Raw genomic sequence first — 6,000 nt, 5'->3', positions numbered from 1 at the left:
ATTGAGAATGTGAATTGTCATATGAACAGGTTCCACCCAAATCTAGTTAGGCAATCCCTTTCTCTTAAGCATAAACCTTGTCATTTCCATAATGGTTTGATTCTAGCCTGCAATAGAATCTTTCTAAAAAGGTGTGTGAGGAGTCATTCGTTGATTCTCGAACTCTTTGCTCTTGCAAAAGTTTTCAAACTCCTTTGAGTTGAACTCACTAGCACCATGTATTCTAAATTTCTTTGCACTCCTTTCTATTTTACTTTTAAAATTTTACATCATGTATTTAAACTTATGAAAAGCTTGAGCCCTATCTTAAAGGAAGTACACCCACATCTTCCTATTGTAGTCATCAATGATTAACATGAAATACGAAGAGCACCCCAAGGCTTGTGTAGGCATCCTATTGTCCAAGTCAATATGCCCCAACTCTAATGGATCCTTTTCTTTGTTCTTGGTTTCTTACAGGAATACCTTTCTTTGTTTCTTATCCATCATAGAAGCTTCACATGGTTCCTTCATTCTAGTCGCTATACATAGGTTACCAAAGATACCTTACTTGTGCATCTCTTTAACATTGCAAATCTAGTGTGACCTGATGTCCATGCCAAAGTTTATTTATGCCTACTACTGGTGGCTATAAGAGCACTTAGCTCGTATGAAAGCTTCTTTATTTTTTCATTTTCAATAACAAAGAAAATAATATATAGGCCATGATTGGGGCATTTTACAATGTTACCAATGATCATAGTGATGGTTTTTGTAGAGGCTACATTGAACTTTATAGACATTCCTTGCTGGTCATGTAATAGGAAGCACTACTATTCAACACCCATGAGCTAGTGGTAGATGCTTCTCACAACTAGGAACACACTTTCTCAATGGTGACCATGAATAACTCCTACTTTGCTTCAACCATATTGACTCTCTCCTTCCCTTTACTTTTTAGGGTACTATTATTTTCATCTAACTTCTTGATACAACAATTTATAATCACATGTCTTTTCCTCTTAGAATAGAACTACTCTCCTTGAAACTTCTTCTTACACCCTTCGTTTTTTTATCACAATCACTTTTGGTGAAAAAACCACCTTTGCCTTTTGCATTGGCAAATAATGTAACATCCACACTATTGCTTCATTCTCAAGCTTTAAGTTGTAGCTCCTCCTCCGTTAGTAGTGCACAGAATTACTCAAGTAGCAATATTTTAGGTCTCATCTAAGTGTTAAGATTTGTCACCAATCCATCAAACTTTTGTGGATAGATCCAAAGACGCTCTTGATCTGGCTCCTCTCTAGTCTTTTGTATCCCATCACCAACCATCTGGTTGCACAAATTCTTGATTCAAGTGATATATTCTTCTCTTGTCTCTCTTTGGTAAAATCTTTTCATTGATATAGCTAATTCTATAAGTTATGGATCCTTGTCCAATTTTCTCATTTTGTACTATGTTCCAAAGCTCTAACATATTGGTTCTATGTTGAAAACATTGTCAAAAACTTTCTAACTAAGGTAGATAAAGCATCTACTTAAGGCTGCAAAGCTAATAATAGATTGGAATTTTGAATGTTTATTCCATATTTAATGGTGGGTAAGGAAGGGTTTTTGTTCTAGATCATTTCCCAATATTGTCTCTAGAAGAAGCTCATAAGAATCATGTAATCTTTAAGCTTCCACAAAGTTACCATCTAAATTGCATTTCTTTAGTAAAGGTTAATGGATGAAACATTAGTGTTTGAATCACCGGTAGAATAGCATCACTTCTTAATATAGCCATTGACCCTCTTTTTTGTTGAAGCCTTTGCCTATCTTGTACTCGCTTCAATGCTTAGAGCCCAATGGGCTCTAATACCATGTAAGAATTACATGATGTAGTGAACAAAACTAGAGCAAAGAGTAGAGAGTGCATATCAAATTAGAGAGTAGAAAGTAGAGAGTACACATCAAATTGGAAGGTCTTCATGATAGGGTCCTTACAACTTTTTGCTTCATGGATCATTGTGGATATCTTACAAGGGTGGGACATTAAGCATATCCAACAATTTGTAGTCATTGAAATTTGCACTATGTGTTAATAGAGTGTAGTGTTTGTAGAGTAGTTTCTTGCTATAGTTGCTCACGTCTTCTCTATATTATTGAAGTTCTCTTATCTATAAACTTTAGTATAACTTTCTCATGGATAACACATTCTTGTAGACATTCATATGTATCTTCCTTTGTTGGTGGTTGGTATTATTTTCTATAAGATTTGATCGTGTGCATGTCATATTGAGATATGCAAGGTGTGATGTTGTCCATGTATCCAATATGCAAATGATATAATGTGAAATTGTTGGCACATCCCACTTTGGTGGTTTCAAATTGATAATAGTCATACAAAGTCACCATATAGTGTTAGTAGCTTGTCCTTGAATGGGTCAAGAAATGACCCTTGATAGGCAATCACTATTTGCCAAACTATAATATGGATTGTTTTTTGTATCATTTAATCCATCATAATAAAAATTAGAGGGAAAAATCATGAAAATAGTGCCAAATATAGCTACCTACAACTAATAAATAAAATGGGGGAATTAGTAAGGGTACTAAGGTAAGTGGTTCCATAAATTGAAGGGTAAAGGGAAAGTCGAAACGTACACAAGTACCCAAGGAGAGAGAGTTAATTATGAACCACACAAGCTTAGTTCATTCTAGTTAGGGTTGTCTTGCTATTTGATAATTAAACCAAGTTGGCAAGGATTTAGGAATATAGTTGTGATGGGATCCATTAAAGGGATTCAAAAACATGCACAAGAAAACAACGTATTGAAACCATGGACAAGGAATAATTAAGAATGGAGGTATTATGTGTTTATAGCTTCAACACTGAAACTTTACCTTAGGCATGTATGTAATTGCGAGCCGTAACACTAAATGTGTGTATGGAATTATAAGTGTGTGATAGAGGTAGCTCATTTCTATAAAAGATTTTTTGATAGAAATTAAACATAGATAGAAACATAAATGATATTAAACAAACAGTGTGAATAGAAGTGCGATAAAAGGAAGAAGAGTGCATTCTATATTTTATCCATATTGTATGAGAAATTAGTAGCTAGTATGAGATTGAGAATAAGTATTAAGCAATAGTCGAGTATTAGGTAACATATAACTTTCTAAGTATCACACAAAGGTTAGGAGTTAGAAATTAGAAAGCACATATATAATAGTATTGAGGGAAGGACTTTTTAAGAATTCATATAAGACTAACATAATCAAAAGAGAGAGAAGTATGGGAGAGTGACAAAGTGAGTGAGTGAGAGCAAGAGTGTGAGGTGCAGATGAAAATAAATCATATTGTATAAATAGAAGCTATAGAGTGATGATATAGCTAAGTAAGAAAAGGGAGGGGAAAAGGAGTATAGATGGGTGATGTTATAGCTAAGTAAGAGAACTATAAACTTTTTGAGTAGAGATGGGTGATAAGGAAGAAGTGAGGCATTAGTGTTAAGAATAGGTCATAAGCACATGTTGGGAGTTATTTATGTCAAAGGAGATAGAAGAGGAGGGTGTGGGAGAGAAAGAGTGTGACCATAGAAAGAATTAGAAAAGCCATTTTATATGTAAAACTTGTTACAACTTATTCAAGGGAAGTACTTATGAATAACATTCTCTTAACCAAAAAATTAATTAATTAATGGAATTTCTTGAAGTATCGATTCTCTTCGAAACAAAACAATACTACTGGATTAAGTAATAATAACCAGTCTTGTAATGAACAAGGGGGGCCTCACCTCAAACCTAGCAAAGAGATTCCAAACTTATTTCAAAATTTCTCTCCTTCTGGCATATTAAAAGCTTTGTCAGGTTCTCTCTCTCTCTCTCTCTCTCTCTCTCTCTCTCTCTCTCTCTCTCTCTCTCTCTCTCTCTCTCTCTCTCTCTCTCTCTCTCTCTCTCTCTCAATGAGTCTCTCTAGCAAGGCAGTGAGGTGAGATGCGAAGCGGCATCAACAGGCGCGCAGGTCAGTGGCAGGGCACACAGTATTGAAAGGAGTGTGTAAAATGCATGAGAATATCATATCTATTATGAGTGTCCAAGTTTTTACCAAAGTTGTATTCAAACTATGCAAGAAATAGATTGTACCATAGAGGTGAGCAGCTAAATCCCATAGGAATTCCTTTACTTGGTCTTTTAATGGTTCCATCAAGAGTAATGAAGGTGTTGTTAATGATCCAAGAATTGAGATGTAAGCAATCCTCAAGAGATAGCAAAAGATCCTCGGAAGATGTTTTGTTAGTCCAAATACTAACAATAATGGAAATAGAGAGACCTTTTTTTTGGTGGGGTAGAAATCCCACTTAATAATAGTGTTGATAATATTGGTAAGACCGAATTCCCCATCATGTGGAATGTTTTCATAGCATTTCTTAATATCTATTGAAAAGGCACTAAACATTTTATCAACCAAGTTGATGGACACATGCTGACTAGATTCTACAATCAAAAGCGTTGGATGTTAAATCTAGATAGGAGGGTTGTTTTTCTATTAAGATTTGCATGAAGAACCATTAGTTCAGAGGAGACAATTTTGGCAAGGATCGTGATGCATTGTGAATAGACATGGTTAGAAGCATTAACAAGCCATCTTAAGTGTTTTTTTGTGAGCTTCATAAATACCATTTAGGAAGGGTAGTTTTTCTTGAGAGTGAGATCTTACAAGATTAAGATAGGGAAGGGATGCATGCAAAATTTCACAAATTGGGGGTGTGGCCAAGTCACAAGAATCAAAGTCATTCCCATTGAATCTCTATTTTGCTAGTGTGACAATCAACTACTTGCAAAAGGAGGAGGGATTGTTAAAGAACTTATCAAGGCCCATAATATAGAAGTCATTAAGGAATAAGGAGAATGGATTAGAGTTGAGATCCCTATGGTTGCCGATAGAGGATAATGTTATTTTTAATTTTTGAGTTATATATGAGGAGAAACTCTTAAGATAACAACTTGAGTCTATCTTGAGAATGTAAAGAAATTCCTCTACACCAAAAAGCAAAGAGTCATAAGCCTCATTAACATTGTAGCTATTGGAAGGAATGTGATTACCCTTTAGAGATAAGAACCCTAATATTTTCATCAAGAATAATATAAGAGTCAAGGTACCCAATGTTGTGTGTCCTTAAAGTAGGATTTATTATCATAGGATTTGTTGTTATAAGAGGGAATTAGTGTTACTACAAAATGTAACCATGTGCTTATAGATGATATCCTTAAGAGAATGAAAAACTCTCCCTCCAAGAATGACACTATTAAAAAGATTTGGGGGAAATGGTTGATTAATTAAGTACAAGAAATCTTTAAAGCAGCACTTAGGCTTAACCAAATCAAGTAACCCATTACGAAAAGAGATGTGAAGGGTCTTAACATGAGACTTGACTATAATAACATCCTTACCACCATGCAATTGGATAAATGTGATCTACAATGATTAGTCAAACAACAGGCATTTGGTTGTTGAACTACAATCTTCAAGAATAACTTTTTTTCCTTTTTACATTGTGAGATGTGTTGAGGTTATTGCCAGAACCATGGGCTGAAGTGGTGAAGTGGTGATTAATGTCACTACAAAATGTATCCATGTGCTTATAGATTATATCCTTAAGAGAAGGAAAAACTCTCCCTCTGAGAATGACACTATTAAAAAGATTTGGGGAAAATGGTTGATTAATTAAGTACAAGAAATCTTTAAAGAAGCACTTCGATTTAACCAAATCAAGTAACCCATTACGAAAAGAGATGTGAAGGGTCTTAACATGAGACTTACTGTAATAACATCCTTACCACCATACAATTGGATAAATGTGATCTACAATGATTAGTCAAACAAGAGGCATTCAATTGTTGAACTACAGTCTTCAAGAAGATATTTTTTCCTTTTTAAATTGTGAGATGTGTTGAGGTTATTGCCAGAACCATAGCTGAAGTGGTGATGTTTCTAGAGCCAAATTTTTTTAATCTTAAAATGTCCTTGTG

This window comes from Lygodium microphyllum, chromosome 10, assembly GCF_053477565.2.
Source record: "Lygodium microphyllum isolate KBCC chromosome 10, Lygodium_microphyllum_v1.1.10, whole genome shotgun sequence".
In the NCBI taxonomy this organism is placed as follows: Eukaryota; Viridiplantae; Streptophyta; class Polypodiopsida; order Schizaeales; family Lygodiaceae; genus Lygodium; species Lygodium microphyllum.
Note: the sequence above shows the minus strand (reverse complement) of the source record.